Below are 27,308 nucleotides of genomic sequence, written 5' to 3'. Positions count from 1 at the left end.
TTTCCCCATTAGATTACATGTATATTTAGGTTACTTGAAGTGTATACATATTGTAATAGCCATGGATGTGTATTGAAGATTGCCCACGATGGCTATAATATTGTAGAAAATTATTGCTTGGTTTTAACAAGCAGGGACAGTACCTACTGTATAAGCTGAGGTGAAGCAACCCTAGGAAGCTGTCCATATTGATAGGCATACATACTGTTCATATACATTACACCTTTTTAGACACCTGAAAAATTGAGTTTCCACATGGATTGCTGATCTCTGTGATAATTACATGTCTCTGTATAGGCTATCAATAGAAATCTGCAGCCATCAAAGTCATCTTCAGGCACAAAATGGTAGCTCCAGAATCCATTATAGATTGCACAAAATGCATGTACTAATATTCTTTAAATCCATGATATGGACATATCTAGACCGTTTGGAAAGTAGACATGCCAAGTTGTACTCTGTAGTTTCCACTGCTTTTTGAGCCAAATGGTACTGCTTCAGAGTTAGGAAGAAACAAAATGGGCACTATTAAGACCAGATTGATGAAGAGGTAGACAAAATCTACTATGCCACTTCCCTGAATCATTCAACTCATTTACCTACTTCCACTTTTGCTGAGTCCTCACCTCTGAGAACTTCTGTTTTCCTAGGCTAGAGGGCCCATCTGTTCTGTCCCATTTTGGCTCAAAGTCCCCTGAGTTTGCAAATGACACGATCCACATGCAGACTTTGAATGTCCCGCAATTCCTCTCATTGACTGACACATTTCATGATCAACCTGGTAAGCTCAGAAGACCAGATTCTAAGTGTGGTGGCTTCCTTCATGATTGTTTTCCAAGAGGAGATCAGTGGTTGATCTCAGGTAGGAACACATGCACATGCACGTGGAGCATGTCAGGAAGGTGCTCCAGGTCCTTCGGGAAAACAAACTGTTTGCCAAAACCGAAAAATGTGTGTTTGGGGTACAGGAGATACCATTTTTGGGTCAAATCCTCACTCCTCATGAATTCCGCATGGACCCCGCCAAGGTTCAGGCTGTGGCGGAATGGGTCCAACCTGCCTCCCTGAAGGCGTTACAGTGTTTTTTGGGGTTCGCTAATTATTACAGGAGATTTATTGCTAACTTCTCGGTCATCGCTAAGCCTCTTACGGACCTCACTCGCAAAGGTGCTGATCTCCTCCACTGGCCTCCTGAGGCTGTCCAGGCTTTTGAGGTCCTTAAGAAGTGTTTTATCTCGGCCCCGGTGCTAGTTCAGCCCAACCAAATGGAGCCATTTATCGTGGAGGTTGACGCATCCGAGGTGGGAGTGGGGGCTGTCTTGTCCCAGGGTACCAGGTCCCTCACCCATCTCCGCCCCTGTGCCTACTTCTCCAGGAAGTTTTCGCCAACTGAGAGTAACTATGATATTGGCAACCGCGAACTCTTAGCCATTAAATGGGCATTTGAAGAGTGGCGCCACTTCCTGGAGGGGGCTAGACACCAGGTAACGGTCCTTACCGACCACAAGAATCTGGTTTTCCTAGAATCTGCCCGGAGGCTAAACCCGAGACAAGCTTGATGGGCGTTATTTTTTACTAGATTCAATTTTTTGGTTACCTATAGGGCTGGGTCTAAAAATATTAAGGCTGATGCACTGTCGCGTAGCTTCATGGCCAGCCCTCCTTCGGAGGAAGATCCTGCTTGTATTTTGCCTCCAGGTATAATCATTTCCTCGATCGATTCTGATTTAGTCTCTGAAATTGCTGCTGATCAAGGTTCAGCTCCCGGGAACCTTCCTGAGAACAAGCTGTTTGTTCCCCTGCAATTCCGGCTAAGGGTACTTAGGGAAAATCATGTCTCCGCACTATCTGGTCATCCAGGCATCCTGGGTACCAAACACCTCATTACCAGAAATTATTGGTGGCCTGGGTTGCCTAAAGATGTTAAGGCCTACGTCGCCGCTTGTGAGGTTTGTGCTAGGTCCAAGACTCCCAGGTCCCGACCAGCGGGCTTACTGCGTTCGTTGCCCATTCCCCAGAGACCTTGGACACATATCTCCATGGATTTTATCACCGATTTGCCTCCATCCCAAGGCAAGTCGGTGGTGTGGGTGGTGGTAGACCGCTTCAGTAAGATGTGCCACTTTGTGCCCCTCAAGAAACTACCCAACGCCAAGACGTTGGCTACCTTGTTTGTCAAACACATCCTGCGTCTCCATGGGGTCCCTGTCAATATTGTTTCGGACAGAGGGGTACAATTTGTTTCATTGTTTTGGAGAGCCTTCTGTATGAAGTTGGGGATTGATCTGTCCTTCTCCTCTGCCTTCCATCCTGAAACCAATGGTCAAACGGAGAGGACTAATCAATCTCTAGAACAATACTTAAGGTGTTTTGTCTCTGACTGTCAATATGATTGGGTCTCATTCATTCCCCTCGCCGAATTTTCCCTTAATAACCGGGTCAGTAACTCGTCAGGGGTCTCCCCCTTTTTCTGTAATTTTGGGTTTAATCCACGGTTCTCCTCCGTTTCACCTGGTAGTTCCAACAATCCCGAGGTAGAGGTCGTTCATCGGGAACTGTGCACAGTCTGGGCCCAGGTTCAGAAGAACCTAGAGGCGTCCCAGAGCGTACAAAAAACTCAGGCTGATAGAAAACGTTCTGCTAACCCCCTGTTTATGGTCGGGGATCTGGTGTGGTTGTCGTCTAGGAACTTGCGTCTCAAGGTTCCGTCCAAGAAGTTTGCTCCCCGGTTTATTGGGCCGTATAAGGTCATTGAGGTCCTCAATCCTGTCTCCTTCCGGCTGGAGTTACCCCCGTCTTTTCGTATACACGACGTGTTTCATGCCTCCCTCCTTAAACGCTGCTCCTCGTCCTTGGCTCCCTCGAGGAGACCTCCTGTTCCCGTCCTCACCCCTGAGGGGGTGGAATTCGAGGTGGCCAGGATTGTGGACAGCAAGATGGTCCAAGGCTCCCTCCAGTACCTGGTCCATTGGAGAGGTTACGGGCCCGAGGAGAGGACTTGGGTACCCGCCCGGGATGTTCACGCTGGGGTATTGGTCAGGAGGTTCCACCTGCGTTTCCCCAGTAAGCCAGGTCCACTTAGAAAGGGTCCGGTGGCCCCTCATAAAAGGGGGGGGTACTGTAAAGGATCTGCCAGGCACAGCTTCGGGGTTAACTCCCTTAATTAATCAGTCAGCACCTGAATCTACATCCCTGAGACTGACTCCAGCTTCCACCACTCAGGCTGGCAGGCTTAGGAGTGGGAGAGCCTATCGCAGCCTGGCCAGACTCAGCTAGCTCCCGCCCTCTGTCTATTTATACCTGCATTTCCTGTTCCTCCTTGCTTGTTATTTCTTTTTCGTGTGGTTTCCTGGCCCAGCTACAGCTCCTTCTATTTTGTTCCTGCTCCATACAGACCCTGGCTTACTGACTACTCTTCTGCTCTTCGTTTGGTACCTCGCACACTCCTGGCTTGACTCGGCTTGTTCACCACTCTGGTTGCTCACGGTGTTGCCGTGGGCAACTGCCCCTTTCCCTTGCTTGTATTCCCTTGTATGTTTGTCGTGTTTGTCGTGCACTTACTGAGTGCAGGGACCGCCGCCCAGTTGTACCCCGTCGCCTAGGGCGGGTCGTTGCAAGTAGGCAGGGACAGAGTGGCGGGTAGATTAGGGCTCACTTGTCCGTTTCCCTACCCCCTGGTCATTACAGCCTAATGTATAGTGTATAATGCCCCATAGTGTCTAATAGTGTCTAATGAAGCAGATACAGTTGAAACCGGGACACACCATTGATGGGGGACCGGCCCTGGGCCCCACAATCTCAGTGAGCCCAGGGCCACCAGCCCCCCGCTAGCTAGACTACTTGATAGATGCCTTCCTGAACATGTTGTCTCTCAGTATCTGCTCTATACCCTAACTACTTTCAACAAAGCTCTTAACCATACATTATATGGTAAAAAGTAAATGGATACCTATCACAATTATTTAGTTCAGGTGTTTGAGCCACACCCATTGCAAATCATGCAATCTCTGTAGGCAAACATTGGTGGTAGTAATCGCGGCACTGTCACAGGATGCCCCCTGTGCCACAAGTCCGTTTGTGAAATTTCCGATCTGCTGGATCATCTGAAAGTGCTTCTATTATAAAGTGGAAGCATTTAGGAGTAACAAAAGCTCAGCCATAGAGGTAGACCACACAAACACACAGAGCGGGCCCCCTACCACCCCCCAGGTGCATAATGCATAAAATCACCTATCATGAGTTGCATCACTCACTACAGAGTTCCATACTTCCTCTGGAAGTGACATCAGCACAAGAACTGTGCGTCAGGAGCTTCATGAAATGACTTTCTATGGCCTAAGAGTAGTGTTTAGCATGTCGCCACTGGACTCTGAAGCAGTGGAAATGTGTTCTCTAGAGTGAGTTTTACTATCTGGCCGTCTGATCAACAAATCTGGGTTTGGCGGACGCAAGGAGAACGCTACCTTCCGGAATGCATAGTGCCTACTATAAAATTTGATGGAGGAGGGATAATCATCTGGGGCTGTTTTCAGCGTTTTGGCTAGACCACTGAAGGGTAATGTTAATGCTGTAGTATAGGGTAATATTAATGTTACAGCATACAAAGACAATTTAAACAATTGTATGCTTCCAACTTTGTGGCAACAATTTTGGGATGGCCTTACCTGTTCCATCATGATTGTGTGCTCAAAGCAAGGTCCATTGGTGTGGAGGAACTTGAGTGGCCTGCACAGAGCTTTGACCTCAACTCCATTGAACAACTTTGGGATAAATTGTAACGCTGATGGTCAGCCAGGCCCTCTTGTCCAACGTAAGTGCCTGACCCCACAAATGTTTTGGTTAGGAAACGCCTATTCCATTAATGATCTCCATGACTACAGTTCCGGCTTCTGGGCGATTCTGTTTTTTCCTTGAGCCTATCTCTTTTCCCTATCTTTCTGCCTATCAGATTTGGTTTATTATTTATACCTGTCCTTCTCACTCAGTCTTTGCTTGTGATTTTCCTTACATTAAGGTGTCTTGATGACGCTCCTGACTAAACCCCATACCTCTGACTTTTGGACTTCTTGGAATACTGACCTCGGCTTGTCTCTCGTTAACCCCTTCTTTGCTGATTTGGATTATCTGCTCCCAGCTGGCTCTGACGTATGCTTTACCTGGTATCCACTTGCTTATTGATTTGGACTTTCTGTTTAACCTCTGGCTGTCTGGTTATCCTGTTTAGGTTTGCCTGCATTACACCTCTTATCCAACATTGAACTCTGCTAAAACAACCTGGGTTCCATGCAGCAAAAACCATCCCACCTTGCAGTGGGCTCTGGCGAATACCATAGAGTAGCCTTAGGTTATATGCACGCCTGAGGTTATATGCACGCAGTCTCCAGCAGCCTTTGAGGAATCACTCTCCTAGCAATTCCATAACAGTTTTAGTGGCTGAATTGGCACAAATTCCCACATATACACTGCGGAATCTTGTAGAAAGCCTTCCCAGAAGAGTGGATTCTTATTTGGTTGCAAAAGGGGGCCCAAAGCCATATAAATGCCTACGGACTTGGAATAAGATGGTTATGTGTCAAAATATTTGTAGTCATATAGTTTGTCTTTCTTCCACATTCAACTTCTCTCAGCAGTCGGGCTGCTTCGATCTAGGTCTGTATGGGACATTATAAGTTCCTTTGTTAACATTTCCTATTAAGCCTAGTTGCTACACTGCTGAAAGTCACTCATACCCTGCATTTTCAAAGAGCCAAAGTTCAGTTTGTGTCCAATATTACACAATGGACTCTGAAACAGTGACTCGTTCGAATATTTTACCGGATCGTCTCCACAAATGAGGGGTTCTTCAAAAATTTTGATTTCCATTTCCCTTGTGAATTACATTGGAGGGAAGTTAGATCACTGGCTGAGCTTTCTACAGGCCACTGAAATCTGAGATGTCCACTATCCTGTGTGATTGATCACTGCCTCCCCGTGGGACAACTGTCCTGTACTGAAAACATGTTTCAGTATGGGACAGTATTTCCGCGGGGAGGCAGTGACTCACAGTGTCATACATAACTATGATGCTAGGAGCGCGGCTCCCTGAACTGTGTTCGGTCCGGGAAATGCGGCCGACATGCGGTCCGTATATCACGGATCGAACATGGTCATGTGCATGAGGCCTAAGATTGTAGAGAATATACACAATAACACAATAAGTATTGAACGGAGTTGCCATGGGCACACTAGAGAAAAAGATAGATTGTACATTAGGCAAAACTATCTAGAAATTTACAAACAATTTAAAAGAAGTTTATGTAAAGAAATTATTGATAACGTGTAGGTTAATAACAATTATTACTATCGTTATTAAGTTTGGGAATCATTTGGTGGGACAGGGTTAATCTTTTGAAGATTTGTCTCCTTCTGTTTTAGGAGCAGCAGAGTGAATCTTTCCGTAGCTATGTTAGAATGGAGCACCCATTAGAATGGAGCTTCGTTGTCTTGCCTAATTAATGAGGATAATATGCTCGGCTGCTAATGAGTTTATTAGCAAACAATATGCCCGGAACCGACTTAAGCAGCTCAGAGTTTTAAAGGATGGCTTAGCACCTCTTCCCATCTTGATGAGTTATACCATACATAGGGAGACATGAGGAAAGATGGGTTAGGAAGACAGAAATATAGAAGAGGAATTGTATTAAAGTAATAAATACAAAAGCCATAAGGTAAAAGGAAGGACAAATGAAGGAACATGAGTCTAGGGGCAGTTAAAATAGATATGGATTGTATGAGTGACTATAATCCAGACTGGTATGAGCACGAGGTTGCCTTTGTATATTTAATTAATTTTAATCTTTCCTTTTGCCTCTCATTTCTGTTTGATCTCCAACTCAGGACCTGCTATATGGGAGGCAGAAATACTAGCAGTCAGTCACAAGCAACGCTGCCTCCAATATGTGGCACAATATTAATATTATTATTCACAGGCATAAATGTGCTGATATACCGAGAGTAAAGTTCAGGTTTGTAAAAACAATAACAAAACCGAAAAAATTATAATGAACACATTTTTTTAATAATACACTTTATTAAATAAACATCACAAAACAGTAAATGACATAAACATATTTAGTATCACTGTAACAACCCGTAAAACCCGTACAGTTCTCAGATTAGCTATGGTGATCAGTAAATTGTGTAAAAACAAAAGGGTGGAATTGCTTTTTTTTCCCCTGCATTTTTCCTGAAATAGAAGTGAATATAAACTAAGCGCTTACTAATGTATATTGCAAAATGGCGCATAAAATAACTACCACATTGTCTCATAAAAAACAAGGCCTAAAATAGCTGCATCTATGTAAAAGCAAAAATGTTATGGCTGTTGGAAAGTGGGAAGGCAAAAACATAGAAAAAAATCTTCTGGCCATCTGAACAAATACAGCCCCCACATTTCCATCAGTGAAAGTGTTAAATGGACACTAACTTTTCAATCAATTTATGCTAATCTAATAGTATACCTTATATATCAACTTTGTCATTAACTTACAGTTAAAATGTTGTAGTTTTATTCATTCAAATTCATGTGAAGTTACTGCCACTAGGTAACTTCCTGTAATCTGCTGTACACCTCATGTTGTCAATTCATGACTAGTTACAGCCCAAAGGAGATGGACTACAGTAAGTGGGGGGGGGGGGTGTCTCTTCACAGCCTGCCCACAGAAGTTTATGGAGAGGGGAGGAGGAAGCAGGAGGAGTGAGCAGGAGCAGAGAAAGGACACGGACACAATGCCTATAGAAGTCTATGAAGAGGGAAAGGGAGAGCAGGAGCAGAGTGAGATAAATATAGAGAGATCTGATGCAGCTTCCTGGTAAGTGTTTTATCTCACCCCAGTGCTACACTGCTCCTTACTGCTATTTAATCTCCTCTATGTTGCTGCTGCATCTATATGTGATAGATAAAGATAGGAGAGCAGAATTCTCCTCTTATATGTGCCCACTAGCTCACAGACAACTGAGATTTAGAGATAGAGCCTACAGAGGGGATAACTGCTAAAAAATGCAGAATACACTCCCCAAAATTAAAATTTCAACACCAAGAAGGGCAAGCCGTAAGGTTATGCAAATCTAGAAAGTAGCAGGTGTCGCTAAGATCTGCAAATCATCAAATGTTCAAGCACCTAGCTCCAGTTTGTTGCATGTGGGAGGGGCATGAAAGCCAGATTGAAAGCAGTTTTTTTAGCAACATGAAACCTCAAAAATCTGATCAAGTGGTTTGGGATGATTGTGCGATACCCCCTGTTCATCAATGTGCCAGTTATTGCCATTTGTTGCAAACTAAGAGGGACAGAATCCTTGAACTGAGAGACCTTGGTTCATCACTCCGGCAGATCGCTAAGCGCCTAGGCCAAAATATCAGCACTGTTCATTTGTTGCGTGTCCGGGAGTTTGGGAGAACAACAATGAACAGGAATGACAGCAAGAGGTGCATAGATGGATCGTCTGACTGAAAGAATCCATTCTGTACTGTAAGTGAAATTGGACGTCACATCCCACGCCTAGGGTGGCAACCAGTGTCAAAACAAACCATCAGAAGGCGTTTGCACGACATTGGGCTAAGAGCCAGACATCCAGCTACACCTTTTCCATTGACCACATGCCACCACTCTCATGGTGCACCAGGCTATCATGGTGCACAGCAAGACGGCAATGGAGGCTGGAATGGAGGTCGATCCTCTTTAGCGATGAGTCCTGCTTTTGTCTCGGATGCAATGATAGACAAAGATTGGTCTGGAGACCACATGGGCAACGCCATGTATAGGCCTTCACAAGGAAATGTCACACCGGTTCTACTCCAGGGATTATGGTGTGGGGTGGCATAATGTACGCTAGCCAAACTCCTCTAGTCTTTATTTAAGGTACACTAACAGCTCTGCATTACATTGATTTAGTCATGGAACCAGTAGTACGGCCATTTCTCCAAAGTGTCCCAGAAGCCGTTTCTCAACAGGAAAACGCCAGGCCGCACGTTGCTCAAGCCACTGTGAGCAGCCTAAACGTGCTACTATGGCCTGCAGCGTCTCCGGACTTGTCTCCCATAGAGCACATCTGGAACGTCATTGATCAGCAATTGTAAAGGGAGCTGCCAGCAGCCAATCTTTATGATTTGCATGCCCAAGTGCATTCAGTGTGTCAGAAACATTCCTCAGACAACCACTAATTACCTTAGTGATAGCATGCCAAGACGTGTAAGTGCGTGTATTTCTGCGCGTGGCGCTCATACTCAATACTCAAATCAGGATGTTTGGAATATTTTGTTTTTATTTTTTTATCATTTGCATATCATTAACATGTCTACCGATCCTGTGATTTCCACAATTACAAAATATTTCCTTCTTGGTGTTACAATTTCAATGTTGAGGAGTGTATAATGGCCAGAAATAGTGTTATTCCTCATGTACACACATATGACAGCCTATTCTGAAAAGTTACCTGAAAATGTAGATATGCTTTAAATTACAAACTCTTTAGAATGAAGCTGCCTGCCTGCCTCCCTCTTAAGCTATGTTCACTTTTAATTTTTGATGCATTTTTTTGGGTTCTTTGGAAAAGAATGATAGAAAAATATAGTCCTATCATTAAAAAAATGTAAAAACTGGCAAAAATCAAAGGAGCTGATTAATAAGGGGGCCCGCTATGATTCTATAACCTAATGGCGCACATAAACCTGTAGCCAGCCCTGACTACAACCTAATAAAAACAAAGCAGATGCTCTGATTTTGCCTTGTTAATTACATTTGCTAAGGTGCAATGGTTTTGGTACCCATGAGCTTTCAAGTTTTGGTTAAAGTTTCAGGTCTTGATTTACTTTAGTTTTTTTGTAGAGTCTTTCACCAAACTTTATTTCTGATGCTTTGGCAACAACTTTGTTACGTACTCTACTTGCCCCACTTCTGCTTTGAGACTCGCGTCAGGGCTGCTGGGGGTGTCCTTTGCAATGTCACAGCTATTAAGAGACTTGAGCTTAATGAATGACAGACTGGTACAGAAGAAGAGGGGACCCTGCCCTAGAGGGCTTACAATCTACAAGGGAAGAGGGAAGGAGACTGTCGTTGAGGGTAGAAGCTGTTCTTCCAGTAAAGAAGTGGCAGCAGGGTCATTGCAGGTTTTTAAGCTGTTCTGAAGAAGTGTGTTTAAATTTGCTTTTAAATGTTTGAATCGTGGTAGAGAGTCTGATGTCTGATGTGCTGGGGATGGGTAGCAAATTCCAGAGTATGGGGCTACACTGGGAAAAAAACTTGGAGATGATGTGAGGAGCAGACAAGATGAGAGTAAAGAAGGAGGTATTTTGAGGACCAGAGATTACATGTGAGTAGGTTTTCAGGAGATTAGTGTGGAGTAGACAGGTTGTGGAGGCCTTGTATTTGCCGGGCAATGGGTAGCCGGTGAACGGATTGCCCAAAGGGGAGAGTTGAAGGTGGGAGAGAGGAGAGGTAGACGGGCAGCAGAGTTAAGGGTGAATTGGAGGGGTGCAAGAGTGTTAGATGGGAGGCCACAACGAAGGATGTTGCAGTAATCTAGGCGGGAGATGATATATTCTAGGCTGGGAGATTAATATGTTTGCCCTAATGGAAAATTTAAGGATATCTCCACATTCAACCCTGTTTTCAGCTTGCTTGATCTACTGGCACTTCTCAATGTTACTAGTATCTCTTTTTTAACCCCTTAACGACCGGCGTATAGTGTTTTTACGTTGGCCGTTTGGGGTAGTTCTTCTGAAGCGCCTCCTTTTCATGTCGGCACTTCAGGAGAACTTTTCTCGTATCGTGCGGAGATCTACAGCCTCGGGCTTCAGGGCAACGATCGGAGACAACTAGCAGTGGTCTCCGATCATATTTAAACCCTCAGATGTAGCACTCAATATCGAGCGCCACATCTGAGTGATTTTAGAGGAAGGGGGCTCCAGAGGCATGACCTAACAGGTGCCTGTCAGTTTTACACTGACAGGCAATAATACACTGCAATACATAAGTATTACAGTGTATTATAATAGAGATTAAAAGATCGTACAGTAAAGTCCCTTAGTGGGACTAAAAAAAAAAAAGTTAAATAAAGTTTGAAATAAGTAAATAAATGTCCCAAGTAAAAAAAATGAAAAACCCAGGTTTTCCCCTTACAAAATACTTTATTATGAAAAGAAGTAAAAAGTTACGCATATTTGGTATCACCGCGTCCGTAACGAACCCAACTATAAAACGGTTACATTATCTAAACCGCACGGTGAACGCCGTAAAAAATAAAATATAAAACAAAGACGGAATTGCTGTTTTCTGTTCATTCTACCTTCAAAAAAATGTGATAAAAAGTGATGAAACAGTCGCATCTACTCCAAAATGGTGCCAATAAAAACTACAAGTCGTCCCGCAAAAAAGAGCCCTCATACAGCTGCATCGGTCAAAAAATAAAAAAGTTATGGCTCTTAAAATATGGCGACACAAAAACAAATAATTTTGAAAAAAATTTGTTTTTACTGTGTAAAAGTAGGAACACATTAAAAAAAACTATAAAATTTGGTATCACCGCAATCACAATGACCCGCTGAATAAAGTTATTATGTTACTTATACCACACGGTAAACGGCGTAAAATTAAGGCGCAAAAAAAATTGCAAAATTGATGGGTTTTTTCCAGTACCCCACTAAAAAAAGTTAATAACTCTGTTTGAACTGATCCTCACATTCATAATATAAATATTGAAACCTTGCACAAAGTAAAACCTACACGCTCTTGTAGTCTTTATCAAACTGGTCCATAAAACTGATTTGAAGCCTTCACTTGTGATCCATGATCTTTAAGTATTTACACTGCTTGGTGTTTCTGAAATAATTATTTTGTAAATGTACCTGAAAATATTGATATAATTATCTAGTTAGCAAAGTAGTCACATTCTGACAATTTATTTAATTACACAAAGGTGATGTCACTGATGTGTCAAAAGTCAAGATATGATCAATTCAAATATTTTATGTTGAATTGAAGATGCGGTTATTAAAGATGGTAGAGGAGTAGGTTACCCTATGTTATACAGTAGCTACACCCATTGGTCTAATAAGAATTTTACATTTATCACCTGTTAACATGCATAGTCAATATTCGTGTATCTTTATAAGAAACTTCATGAGTGCCTCTGGGAGACTGTTACATTCTAATCTTAGTCATCAGATGGATGAGGCTGCTTCAATGGTATTTCTTGAAAAGTCAAGAACATTTCTATTCCATCCAACAAGGGGAGGAAACCAAGGATGATTGTGGAGCAGAACCATAAAAACTGTAGCTAAATCTTTATAAAGAGTAAAAAAAAAAAAAAAGGAAGTTGTGTAAATAGTAAGTGCAGCGATGAGACCAGGTAGAATAACTGAGATATAGGAGTGACGGGATCTTAGCATATTTTAATGTCAAATACAAGGTTCTCGCCAGCATTATCCTGTGCAGATTCCTTTGCTCTGTATTTGTGTGTGTGTGTATATGTGCAGATGAGCTGTGGCGCAAAGATGCAAAGATATAAAGGCTCTTTGTTGCCTTTTCAATAGAATTAGACATGGGCTTTTAGAGAATCCACCACAGAGGGAGTACTGCAAATGCTATCTACAGCCACCATTATGTTGCAGAAGGGATACAGCCGCCAATCCCTCTATGAATATGTTTGGCTGTGCTACTTTGAATGAAGAGAGTAGCCTCTGTGAAGGAAAACGGAAGTCCTCAAATATATTGCTAGTTGTTGGATCAGGGCTTTTTAATATATTTTTTATGAATTAGCATTTCTTAGTGGTTAGTGGTTTATTTCCCATAGATATACAAAAATTAAAAGAATATCCTAACCATTTTAGGAACTAAATATGATTATTGGCAAATATATTTGAATACTCATGGTTAGTCTAATTTAGAAATATTTGAATATAACCATATTTTAGGACTTTGCAAGTGTGATTATTAGGAAGAAAGTAACATGGATAAAAAAAGGAACAGATTTGTGGCAGTAGCACAACTATAATGAAGTTCTTTCTTGGAAAATCCTATACATTAAAACTTAGCAGTACATTACATCACTTATTCCTCAGGCAGAGAACAGGTTAAGTGTTTAGCTTCCTTTTTCAAAAGGATTACAATGCGGCATAGTGAGAGTGGTCTCATTCTCTTTATTCAGCTCTAACCCTACAGCCACCCCATGAAAAATGACTCATAATGAATGTCTTAATTCCTTCAGCAGTCCCGTAGTAGTGCTGCCCCCTTTCTCTGACTATCTCCCACACCCCCTCTTTTTACTCACCCTTAGTTTTGGGCAGTGTTTCTCCACATCAGCTTGCCTGCTATTGTAAGCAAAGGCTACGTATTAAAATTCTGTGGGGGAGGGAGAATTCCCACTCTCCTTTTTTTTTGGCAAATGATTTTGGTCAGTGGTTTCTTCTAACCAAACTTCCCAACTGTGATATAGGCAGGAGAAGATGTCATGATAAAATCACAACTTTCATTTGTGCAAATGTCATGTGATTGTATTCCTTAATAGGATATGGAAGAAATATGTCCATTTCCTAGTCAGTCCTCAGGAGTAACAACAATAACACTATATCTGTATGCTTTCCTGTATAAAATGTGCCCTTGGGTCAGGAACATTTTCTGTATGATCATATTCAGGGCCGCCACCAGGGCAGTACTAGGGGTACAGCTGTAAGGGGAAGGGGCATGGACCAAACCTAATTGCAATGTGGCCCGTTCTTTTCCCCAAAGGAAAGCCAAAACACTGCCCCGCTGCGCGCACGCACCAGCGCTCACCCGCCTGCTCGCTCCCCTGCTGTCTGCCGAGTACGTCCCCCCCTCTCTATTTTACTAACCTCCTCCTCAATGTAAGAGCGTAGCTGCGTAAGGAGAGGAGTCACGCTATAGCGTGTGGCAGGCGTTCTCCAATCCCTGCCATTTTCTGGAGCCTGGAGGTGGAGGACTGGACATGGAAGACCTGTGGTGGATTCATGGTCTGACAAGGTCGTGGGACTGACACAGAAAGTTGAGTGTGTGAAAGTGCTAATTAAGTATTAGGCCCTGTTCACACATAGTATTTTTGCAGGCAGAAAAATTCCTGAAGGACTTTTGAGGTCGATTTTGACCTGCCTACACATTCTTGCCACGTTTTTTGCTGGGTTTTTATGCCGTGGTGATTGAGGACAGCGGGCAAAAAACGCAGCGAAAAATGCTTTTTTTGCATCCCATTGAAAACACTCGGCGTGAACACTGCGGATTTTATTAAATAAAATTCACTGCGGAAAATCCACAGTGTAGTACAGTGGCAGCAGAGTGGATGAGATTTTAAAAAATCCCATCCACACACAGCAGAAAAATTCTGCCCAAAAAACATCATTAATTGACCTGCGGTGTGTTTTTTTAAGCCACATCATGTCAATTTATGTTGCAGAATCACTGCTCCCTTGTTGCAGGTTTTCCCCATTGAATTCAATGGGGATTTAAAACAAGCAACAAAGTGCTATGTGTTGCGACTTTTGCGACTTTTTTTTTTTTCAATTAATAAAAACATTTATACTTACAACGGCCGTAGTCTAGGCGACGTTACCTCTTTTCTGAGCGCAGCCCTGCCTCCTGTCCTGACGTTTCATCCCATGTGACTGCTACAGCAAATCAAAGGCTCCAGTGGTCACATGGACTAAAGGCGTCATCACAGGAGGCCGGGCTACGCTCAGAAGAGAGAGTCGCCTAGACTACGGCCGGGGTAAGGATTTCTGCAGCGAACATGCCTTCCCGAAAAACTGCACCACTATTTGGTGTGGTTTTGCCGGCGGAATTCCCGGCGGCTACCAGGGCGATTACGCTGTGTCGTTTTCCGCCTAGTGTGTTCCTACCCTTATGATGTGCTCCTGAAGCTGCTGCCTGTCTCTAAATACATACATAAAAAAAATACATAGATAAAAAAAAAATTACTTTTTTTATGTATGACTCGAAGACCGTGATATGGTGCTAGATGAAGTACCGTTAATGGGTGGTGCCACAGGAGGGGGGCCCAGACAATTTGGCTGTATGGGGACCTGAAATTCCTGATGGTGGCCCTGATCATATTGATGAATGAAAGTAAACTTTAAGGGTAGGAACACACACACAGCATAAACACAGCAGATTTTCCACAATGGATTCACTGCGGGAAATCCGCAGCGTTTTACAGTAGCAGCAGTGCGGGTCAGAGTTCAACAAATCTCGTCTTCACTCTGCGGAAAATTGCCGTAAAAAAAACCCTCACATAACTTGACCTGCGGTGCAGTTTCTTCAACCACAGCATGTCAATTAATGCTGCGGAATCGCAGCTCCTCTGTTGCGGGTTTTCCCATTGAATTCAATCGGGGGTATAAACTCGCAACAAAGTGGTGTGTGTTGCAATATTTTCAACGGAATCACAGTGTTTCCGTCACAAAAATCGCAAGTAAGATTTTTTTTTATAAAGTTATACTTACCCAGAGTTCCCTGCTTCTCCAGTCCGGCCTCCCTGGATGACGTTGCAGGCCATGTGACTGCTGCAGCTAATCACAGTCTGCATCAGTCATATGGCCTTCAACATCATCCAGGGAGGCCAGTGCGGACGTCAGAGGAGAGAGGGGGTAAGTATGTGTGATAATTTACGTAGCAGAATTTCCGCCCGAAAAAACGCACCACAGCATGGTGGGGGATTTTGTACGGCATTCCCTGCGGTGTTCAGGGCGGATACGCTGCGCAGCTTGGCGCAGTGTATCCGCCTTAAATACGCCGTGTTTGTTCCTACTCTGAAGGGATTTAGGAAATGTATCTGCTTTTCTTTTTGTTCCAGAAACCACGCTACTCTTATTCATGGGCTGTGTCTGGTATATTAGCTCAAATAACAACCCTTTTAAATATGTACAGTAAGGTCCAGAATTATTTGGACAGTGGCACAATCTTCATGATTTGGGCTCTGCTGCCAGCACATTGGATTTGAAATGAAACAACTGAGATGCAATTGAAGTGTAGACTTTCAGGTTTAATTCAAGGGGTTGAACAAAAATATCCGGTGAAACGTTTAGGAATTGCAACCATTTTTCTACACAGCCTCCTCATTTCAGGGGCTCAAAAGTAATTGGACAAATTAACATTACCTTAAATAAAATGTTATTTTTTAATACTTTGTAGAGAATCCTTTGCAGGAAATGACTGCCTGAAGTCTGGACCCATGGACCACCAAACGCTGGGTTTCCTCCTTTGTGATGCTTTGCCAGGCCTTTACTGCAGCTGTCTTCAGTTGTTGCTTGCTTGTGGGTCTTTCTGCCTTAAGTTTTACATTAAGCAAGTGAAATGCATGCTCGATCAGGTTGAGATCTGGTGATTGACTTGGCCATTGCAGAATATTCCACTTCTTTGCCTTAACCCCTTAAGGACACAGCCTGTTTTGGCCTTAAGGACACAGTCAATATTTTCAAATCTGACGTGTCATTTTATGTGGTAATAACTCTGGAATGCTTATATGTATCCAAGCGATTCTGAGATTTTTTTCTCGTGACACATTGGACTTTATGATACTGGCAAAATTTCCTCGATACATTCAGTATTTAATTGTGAAATACACCAAAATTTTGCGAAAAATTGCAAAAATTAGCATTTTTCTAAATTTAAATGTATCTGCTTGTAAGACAGATAGTAATACCACACAAAATTGTAGCTAATTAACATCCCCCATATGTCTACTTAAGATTGGCATCGTTGTTTGAACATCCTTTTTTTTTTCCAGGACGTTACAAGGCTTAGAACTTTATTAGTATTTCTCACATTTTCAAGAAAAAATCAAAAGGCTATTTTTACAGGGACCAGTTCAGTTGTGAAGTGACTTTTAGGGCCTTATATATTAGAAAACCTCTATAAGTCACCCCATTTTAAAAACTGCACCCCTGAAAGTATTCAAAACAGCATTTAGAAAGTTTCTTAACCCTTTCGACGTTTCACAGGAATTAAAGAAAAGTAGAAGTGAAATGTACACATTTTATATTTTTTTGCAGAAATTCATATTTAATCTATTTTTTCTGCAACACAGAAGATTTTACCAGATAAATGCAACTCAATATTTATTGCCCAGGTTCTGCAGTTTTTAGAAATATCCCACATGTGGCCCTAGTGCGCTTATAGACTGAAGCACCGGCCTCAGAAGCAAAGGAGCACCTAGAGGATTTGGGGGCCTTCTGTTTATTAGAAAATATTTTAGGCACCATGTCAGGTTTGAAGGGCTCTTGCGGTGCCAAAACAGTGGAAATCCCCCAAAAGTTACCCCATTTTGGAAAGTACACCCCTTGAGGAAAAAATCTAGGGGTACAGTGAGCATTTTGACCTCGCAGGTTTTTTGTAGAAATGGTTGGAAGTAGGCCGTGAAAAATCTACATTCTTTCAAAGAAAATGTAGGTTTAGCTAATTTTTTCTAATTTCCACAAGTACTAAAGGAGAAAAAGCACCACAACCTTTGTAAAGCTATTTCTCCCGAGTAAAACAATACCCCATATGTGGTCATAAACTGCTGTTTGGACACACGGCAGGGCTCAGAATGGAAAGAGTACCATTTGGCTTTTGGAGCTCAAATTTAGCAGGAATGGCTTGTGGAGGCCATGTCGCATTTGCAAAGCCCCGTGGGACCAAAACAGTAAAAACGCAAAAAAAGTGACTCCAGTTAGGAAACTACACCCCTTGAAGAATCCATCTAGGGGTGAAGTGAGCATTTTGACCCCACAGGTGTTTCATAGATTTGATATCAGAATTGGGCAGTGAAAATAAAAAAAAACCCTTTTTCTTCAATGTAGTGAGCATATTAACACCGCAGGTGATTGGCAGAAATTGGTGCGCACTCGATGTTGCAGAGTGAAAATTGGATTTTTTTCCATAGGTATGCCAATATGTGGTGCCCAGCTTGTGCCACCATAACAAGACCGCTTTCTTATTATTATGCTGTGTTTCCCTACGTGTGGCCCTAATCTTTTTCCTGGACATTCGACAGGGCTCAGGAGTGAAAGAGTACCATGCAAAATTGAGGCCTAATTTGGCAATTTACAAAGTATTGGTTCGCAATTGCAGGGCTCTGATGTGAAGTAATAAAAGAAACCCCTGAGAAGTGACCCCATTTTGGAAAATGCACCCCTCAAGGCATTTATTAAGGGGTGTAGTGAGCATTTTCACACCACAGGTCTTTTCCATAAATTATTGTTCTGCGGATGGTGCAAAGTAAAAATAATTTTTTTTCCCTAGATATGCCATTTCAGTGGCAAGTATGTGGTACCCAGCTTATACCACTGGATATACACACCCCAAAAATTGTTAAAAGGGTTCTTCCGGGTATGGCGACACCATATATGTGGAAGTAAAATGCTGTTTGGGCATGCTGTAGGGTTCAGAAGGGAGGGAGAACCATTTGGCTTTTGGAGCACTGATTTTGCTTGGTAGTAGATTTGTTTGGAGTTTTACTGGCGTCTCCGTTTATAATGTGGGGGCATATGTAAGCTGGGCAGAGTACATCAGGGGCATAGTCAGGTGGTATAATAATAGGGTAAAAATTTTTATAAAATAATCCATAGATGTGTGTTACGCTGTGAAGCAATCCTTTCTGCACAGGCCAGTGTCGCGCTGATAAATGTCCTTTCTTATCCCCCTTTTGGTCCACACTCGGCATCTTTGCAGTTTGTGGAATTCAGCTGGGAAGTGTTGTCCTGGTATAATACAGGCACCCTCGCTTCCAGCAGATATGTTTGGGCCCTTTCCTTACTGGTTCCCTAATTTTAGGGCCTTGAAAATTCGCCACTAGAAACAGAAGAAATGTTCCCCTCGGGCCGGCACAACTGCAGATTTTTTTCTTTTCTGAATTATTGGAGCCTTAACTAATTTTATTTTTTCATAGACATAGTGACATGAAGGCTGTTTTTTCGCGGGATGAGCTGTAGTTTTTATTGGTACCATTTTGGGGTACATGCGACTTTTTTATCACTTGTTATCCTTTTTTTTTGGGAGGCCAGGTGACAAAAAAAAACAGCAATTCTGGCGTACTTTTTTTAGTTATTTTTATACAGCGTTCACCACGCATCATAAATTACATGTTACCTTTATTCTGGGGGTCAGTCCGATTCCGACGATTCCTAATTTATGGCACTTTATGTTTTACAACTTTTTGCACAATAAAATTACTTTTGTTAAAAGAATGTATTTTTTCTGTCGCCAAGTTGTGAGAGCCATAACTTTGTAATTTGTTTCTTCGACGGAGCTGTATGAGGGCTTGTTTTTTGCAAGACGAGTTATAGTTTTTATAGGTACCATTTTTGGATACATGCGACTTTTTGATTACTTTTTATTTCAATTTTTGGAAGACAAAGTGACCAAAAAAACTGCAATTATGGCAGTATTTTTAAAGTTTTTTTTACGGCGTTCACTGTGTGGGATAAATAACATAATATTTTTATAGTTCAGGTCGTTACAGTCGCAGCGATATCAAATATGTATGGTTTATTATTTTTTTCAGTAATAAAGGACTTGATAAGGGAAAAAGGGCGATTGTGTTTTATGTTATTACTTGAAACTTTTATTGGATTTTTTACAGCTTTTATTTTTACTTTTTTTTACACTTTTTTTTACACTTTTCTTTAGTCCCACTAGGGGACTTGAAGCTCCAACTGTTTGATTGATGTACTAATACATTGCACTACATATGTAGTGCAATCAGTGGAGGATTAAGTAGACGATGGGCCCTGGGCTGTTACCCAAACTTGGGCCCCCCTTGCGCACCGCCGCCCTGCCGCGCCGTAACTATTTTTAACACTGCCTTTTTGGGCAAGCATTAACAAATGGGTGTTACGAGGCTGTGTCCCTACATACTGACAGTATCACACTGTGCAGGGACACATCCTCCTGACAAGGGGAATTGTCTATCAGTCCTGGACTGCAGAAAGACTTATTGTGAAATACAAGGATTTCCTATAATAAAAATGTCAGGAGAGATGACAGATTCTCTATAAATCTAGTGACTCACATGTGACATCTCAGATTCTAGTAGTTTTTTTCCTCTTTTTTTCTCCATCCGGTCCAGATCACATGACGATGTCTCCCGGCCATGACTGATTTCTGCAGAATTTGCCACTCAGATGTCTTTGACTCCTGACTTTTCCAACATTTCCACACCTAAAAATGAAAATAAAGTTATCATGGTGCCAAATACTGTACCCCTAAATATAATAGCACCAAACACTGCGCGCCTGAATATAATAATACCACACACTGTAAAACACCACATACACACAGCCCCCTGCACATAGTGCCACACACAGCCCCCTGTAGATATTACACCTCCCCATAGATAGCGCCACACACAGCCCCCTGTACATAGTGCCACACACAGCCCTCTGTAGATATTACACCCCCCCCCCCATAGATAGCACCACACACATCCCCCTGTACATAGTGCCACACACAGCCCCTGTGGATATTACACCGCCCCATACATAGCGCCACACACAGATCCCTGTAGATATCACACATTCCCCCATAGAGAGCGTTACACACAGCCCCCTATAGATACAAATGAATATCCCCCCCAAACAGAAATCTTTAGCAAAGTTTTCATCACCATTGAGATCAATGGTGATGCAAACGGAAGCTAAGGTTTCCATTTGCCTTTCCATTGAGGGGTTAACCAGACAGAACCCCTCAGCGGAAGGGCAGCGGTGATGTGAACAGGGCCTTAGATACAGGGCCCATGTGCATGTGTGATACTGTTTGTTGGACCCTGTATCTAAGCCTAATGTAGGCTTAGATACACGGTCCAGCAGACAGTATTCTTATGCAGTATAAGCTGGGGCCCTGTATCTAAGCCTAACACACGGTAGGTTTTAAAGGTTGTCCAGTCCCTAAACATTGATGGCCTATCCTCAGGACAGGCCATCAATAGCTGATGGGTTGGGGTCAGACACCCGGGACCCCGCTAATCAGCTGTTTTGAAGGGGTTGCAGCCGCTCGTATGAGCGCTGCTTCCCCTTCATTTCCCTCACTTGCTCACACTGTGAATCGCTGACACGTCCGTCTCGGCGATTCAGTGTGAGAAAGTGACCGGAATGAAGGGGAAGTAGCGCTCGTACGAGCGGCTGCAACCCCTTCAAAACAGCTGATTAGCAGGGAATCCCGGGTGTCTGAGCCCAACCCATCAGCAAGACAATAAAATTAAACTTACCTCCTCTTCGGCCGCAGGTTCTCACTCCATCAACTGTCGGGACGCTGTGCACGGCGACTAGCATCGTGACGTTATGCGCTGCGCACAGCGCTGTGACGTCAGAACCTCCGATGCGCTCCAGGAAGAGGAGGGGTAAGTACTGTCAGTTACTATAGTAACAGGGGCCCGTGTAGTTTATTACATAGGCCCCAGTTACTATAGTAACTTTTCATTGATGTGTGAATGTGGCTGCCGCTAGCACCGGGGCGCCATCCGGTGCTAGCGACGCCACACCGGGCATGATGGGGGCCATTCGATCATGTGTGGTTCGGACGGCAATAATGATAATCCGCCACTGAGTGCAATGTATTAGAACTGTCAGTTGTTCACTGATAGCAAGCCAATCAGGCTCCGCCTCCAGATGGGGCCTAATCGGCTTCCGTAATGGCAGACAGGAAGCCATTGTTAGGCCTCCTGTTGCCATAGTAGCCGACGCCAGTCTTGCCATTGCATGGCAGGCTGCCGATTTGCTACAAACTGCTAAGATGCAGTGATCGCATTGGATCGCTGCATTGAAGGGGTTAATGGCAGGAATCGGAGCTAGCTCCAGTTCCTGACGATACATCGTGGTGTCCGCTGTAACATACAGCGGACACCCACTGCTGATGACGCCGGCTCAGATTCTGAGTCGGAAGCTGAGCCGGCGCCATCTTGCCGATGGTACCGGAAGCCTTTTAGGCCCCGCCGCCGATCGGGGCATAGGAGGCTTTCGTTGCTGGCAGACCGGGAGGTAAGTATTAGGCCTCCGATCGCCTTTGCAGCCACCGGCAACCCAGTGATCTCTATTGAACGCAGCATGTGAGGGGTTAATCGGCCGGATTGGAGGCTAGCTCCGGTCCTGGCTGATACCTCAGGGTGCCAACTGTAACATACAGCTGGCACCCGGCGGTGATGGCGCTGGCTCAGCTCCTGAGCCAGCTGCATCTCCTTCACGCACAGTTACGTGGAATTGCGTAAAAGCACCAGTTCCCATCGCGTAACTGTACGTGATGTTGCGGGAAGGGGTTAAAAAACTCCTTGTTTGCTTTCACAGTATGTTTTGGGTCATTGTCCATCTGTTCTGTGAAGCGGCGTCCAATCAACCTTGCTGCATTTGGTTGAATCTGGGCAGAAAGTAAATCCCTGAACACTTCAGAATTCATCCGGCTGCTTCTGTCTTCAGTCACATCATCAATAAACACTAGTGACCCAGTGCCTTTGGCAGCCATGCATGCCCATGCCATCACACTGCCTCCACCATGTTTTACAGAGGATGTGGTGAGCTTTGGATCATGAGCCGTTCCAAGGCTTCTCCATACTTTCTTCCTCCCATCCAGGGGCGTAACTAGGAAAGACTGGGCCCCATAGCAAACTTTTGACTGGGGCCCCCCCCTCCCCTGGGTGTCACACAACCCCCCCCCCCCTTGTAGATAGTGCCTTTTTTACAGCCCCCCCTGTAGATAACGCCATACAGCCCCCCCTCTGTAGAGAACGCCATACAGCCCCCCTGTAGATAACGCCATACAGCCCCCCTGCAGAGAACGCCATACAGCTCCCCCCTGTAGGGAACGCCATACAGCTCCCGCCTGTAGGGAACGCCATACAGCTCCCCCCCTGTAGGGAACGCCATACAGCAACCCCCCTGTAGGGAACGCCATACAGCGTTCCCCCCCCTGTAGGGAACGCCATAAAGCGTCCCCCCTCCCAAAAAAATGCGACCTACAGTGTGTCCTACAAAATACATGTATCCCCTATCCACAGGATCTCCACAGGATAGGGGATACATGAGTGATCGATGGCAGCGATAGGGAGAACGGGGGACTGAAAGTCCCCTGAACTTCTCCATGACTAACCTCTGACTTCCGGCGTCTGCGCAGCTCAATAAAAATGAAAGGAGCGCTGGTCACGCATGCGCACAAGCGCGACCGGCGCTCCATTCATTTCTACGGAGCTGCCGACACAGACCCCGGAAGTCCGAGGTTTGTGATGGAGAACTTCAGGGGACTTTCAGTCCCCCGTTCTCCCTATCGCTGCCAGCGATCACACATGTATCCCCTGTCCTGTGGAGATCAAGTGGAGAGGGGATACATGTCTTTTGCTCTATTTTGCGCCTTCAGGACCAGACACCGTTTAGCCCTTTTTAGCACGTGTTAGTTAAATGGCTATAACTTTTTTATTTGTTGGGATAACGACGTGATTTTTGCGACGTTTTTTCCGTAGACAATGCAGGTTTCATTTTTTATCGTTTTTATAAACACCTTTTTTGCTATTTTAGAATTTTTATTCATAAAGTTTGAAAATAATAGTAAAAAAATAAGCTTTTTTACGTTTCAGCTATTTTTTTTGGGTAATAACATAGTTTTACCCTAAAATAGACCTTTTATTTGTGATCGTCATTGTCTACCGTAAATTTTTATATATTACATGTCTATATTAGGGTAATTGGGTCAGCGCTAGCGTTACAACAATGATTGGCGGGGGGAATGGTTTTTTTTTTGGGGTGGGTATTTTATGTGTATTTATAATTTAAATTTTTTTTGCACTTTACGTTACTATTTTTTTTTATTACTATGGTCTGTCCCCCAAAGGTCAAAGAAGACCTTTGGGGAACTTTTATATATTTTTTTCCTCTTTTACACCATGTTTTTTCACTGTAACTGGAGCTGCACAGCAGCCCCAGTTACAGGGGAAATCAGCCCTCTCATAGTGACGATTGTCACTAATAGGGCTGTGCTGGGTCTAGTAAGACCCAGCAGCAGCCTGCCACTAACGGCACCCGGCGATCATGTGACCTGTCACATGATCACCGCCAAGAATAGAGACAGCGCCGCTGCTGCTGCTGTCTCTATTCCTGTACACAGCGCGCATTCAGCGCTGTGTACAAGTGATCGGAGAAGACAGAAGCAGCAAAAGCTGCTTCTATCCTCTCCTCAGGGTCCCCGGCAGTCACTGACAGCCGGAGACCCGACATTCAGCTGCCCGATCGCGCGGGCAGCATGTTAAAACCCGAGCCGTAGAAAGTCTAGGGCTCGGGTTTTAAGGACCCTGACCGCTGGCCGTAAAAATACAGCCAGCGGTCGGGAACCAGTTAATGGCAGAGCGGGGAGATACCTCCCTGCTCTGCCGTACTGTTCAGTGGCGTCCCGCTGTAGCAACCATAGCAGCTGCTAGCGGAGCCTCCGGCCATGGTGGGGGCCCGTGCCGGCGGGCGACACGGGCCCCCTCATGCCGCGGGCCCCGTAGCAGCCGCTACTGCTGCTACGGCGGTAGTTACGCCACTGCTCCCATCATTCTGGTACAGGTTGATCTTAGTTTCATGCTGTTCCAGAACTGGGCGGCTTCTTTAGATGTTGTTTGGCAAAGTCTAATCTGGGCTTTCTATTTTTGAGGCTGATTAATGGTTTGCATGTTGTGGTGAACCCTCTGTATTTGCTCTCATGAAGTCTTCTCTTTATGGTAAACGGTACTGATACACCTACTTCCAAAAGAGTGTTCTTCACTTGGGTAGATGTTGTGAAGGGGTTTTTCTTCACCATGGAAAGGACTCTGCGATCATCCACCACTGTTGTCTTCTGTGGACGTCCAGGCCTTTTGGCGTTCACGAAATCACCAGTATAACAATATGCTTTAAAGTGGTTGAGTGAGATTCAGAAAAAAAGGCTGCTTTCTTCTAGAAACAGTGTCACTCTTTTCTATGGGTTATATATGGTATTGCATATTAGCCTCCAATGTAGCATTAGCCCTTGTTAACACAGCGCTAAAAAGAAAATGACATGTAAAAGTGTCCGCTAGCGTTTTTGTTAAGCGCTTTTTAAACTTCATGCATTTTTTTACACTTTTTTGTCAAGTTTTTTGTGCTTGCTTTCGGCACAATTTTCTGGTGCATAATTAGGACTCTTATTGACTATGGGAGTTAGGCGCGTTTTCGGTGCATGCGTCAAATACACGCCGTGTGAACTGGGCCTTATAGTATATGATGTTATATTGTGTATTATCATATGATACTCACATATATTGATTGTACAGGTAGTCATTGTTTGTTCAATAATTAGCTACACTTAAGCCGCGTTCACATCTGCATTGGAGGCTCCGTTAGGGGCCTCCATCACAGATCCGTCTGAGATTACCAGAGACAATAGTGCAGCATGCTGCGCTATTGTCTCTGGTAAAACCACAGACACCCGTACGGAAAACCGACGGAACCCATTACAGTCAATTCCGTTGGCCGTTGGTGGTATCTGTTGTGCAACGGAACCTTTGCTTCCGTTATTCCCTTGTTCTACTCCCCTGACAGTGCAGACATAGCCTTAGTGACCAATATCACAGTTTTCTGATGAAATGAGTGTATTATTGCTCAGAGGTAGAAATCTTGTTGTAGTCTAATGTGCCCTCAGGCCTATTTAAACAGTGAAGTCTGCCTTACAATGCCCAATGAAGAGCATCACAAGACCTGAGTCACCGTTTGAGGTTTTCTTACAACTCACATTTACATAGTTTTATATTTGTTCAACATTTCCATTGACCTTTATGGCAGTGTACCAGGTATGCAGTCAAAAGTAACACAGTGACTTGCCAGCTGTCACATTGTACAACACAATGCAAATATTGCAAGTACTGTGCAGCCAATGTCGCTATGTATCATTGGCATTACTTGTACATAAGCTGTGAGAGCACAGACCTGTAATTATGCCAATAGTACAATAATATGTAACTGCACAGATATATTGTCATGTTCCTTCATTGATATTTCTTTGTCCAGAGGATATTGTGGTGGTCTTCTCTAAAATATATCATTATCTTAATGCAGTTATCCATATCAACATGAATACTAAAAATATTTATAAACAAAAATAGTAGCATCATATGTAGTGCTTGGGCACCTGTTTGGGGAGTACAGAAAGAGCGAAAATGATGCTCTGGGTATTGAGAATGATCCTAGAGAGGGGGTCTTCATACCTAGAGAAATGACACTGAAATGTTTCCATTCAATTTTAGCTACGCAGAGCTAAAAAAAATTGCTGTGTTGTCGAGATTTGTCCAGGCAAAGATTCCTTTTACTGGCATTTATAATAAAAAATGGTCAATGTTATTTATAAAACAATATAATTTATAAATTATTTGAAATTTTCGATTCTAACACTATTGTGCCAAAATGTAATTGATGGTTCTTTTAAGAAGTTGAAGAATGCATGTGTGCCTTACATGCATACACTATGCCACATCCAAGAAGATATACTTTATTGTCACAGTTACATTAGAGAGCATTGCTAGACCCCCATACCTCTTCTGCATAGACTGCATGGAATAGAAACGCCTGTGTGAATTTGAGGATGGGATTAGAACATTTTCTTATCCCTCCCCCAGCACCACTCCCCTTGCAGTACTCTGCCTTAACCTTTCCAAAATTGAGTCTGTATAGCAACAATGAAGTTCTTTTTCACCCTCCTTTGAGGGTATTGTGCTAATGTTTTTTTTTTCTTCAGATGGGGTTGTAGAAGAATAAGGGATTCATCCCCACCTCCCAGCCAAACATTCCTTGTACACTTTTGTACACAGACATGTCCAAGTCAGGACTTTTCAAAAAAAATAATTTTAAACCATTTAGGAGCATGTTGTCCCTGTGTGTATGTAACTCTGTTTATAGCAGATATGATTTATTCTTTTATTGTCAGCCTATTCTGGCAATTCACTATTCCACCAAGGACTGCACAATAGGGCTTTATGTTGGCACATTTCTATTTACTCTGTGCCAATACTGAATATAGTAATTTTATAAAAGGATGAAGGCGAAAAGATACAGAGGTAGGTAGTAAGCATTGCTAAGGGAGAGGCTTCCAAGAGCTGGTAAAAATCGGTAAAGAGTGAGAGACCATATATAAAATCTGAGCTCACTCATGATAAAATATCACACATACTTAGAGACATGCTGCGCTCCTAGCTCTTTTAAGTAACTTTGATTATAACCATGCATACTTGGCTAACAATAATCACAAAGTGGCGCATGCAGCGCAAACAGTGGTTAGTTTTGGCGTAAATACTTAATAAATCAAGCACGCATAGTA

At 43.5% G+C, this 27,308-nt stretch overlaps 1 protein-coding gene across 2 annotated transcripts in view; it reads left to right on the top strand.

The window, feature by feature from the left end:
* AKAP6 (A-kinase anchoring protein 6) overlaps positions 1-27,308 on the top strand; it is a 439,319-nt gene that overhangs the window by 362,346 nt on the left and 49,665 nt on the right. The gene's annotated exons all lie outside the window — the stretch shown is intronic.

The sequence above is a fragment of the Rhinoderma darwinii genome, chromosome 12, assembly GCF_050947455.1.
Source record: "Rhinoderma darwinii isolate aRhiDar2 chromosome 12, aRhiDar2.hap1, whole genome shotgun sequence".
Classification (NCBI taxonomy): Eukaryota; Metazoa; Chordata; class Amphibia; order Anura; family Rhinodermatidae; genus Rhinoderma; species Rhinoderma darwinii.
Note: the sequence above shows the minus strand (reverse complement) of the source record. Positions and strands in the feature narration are given on the sequence as shown.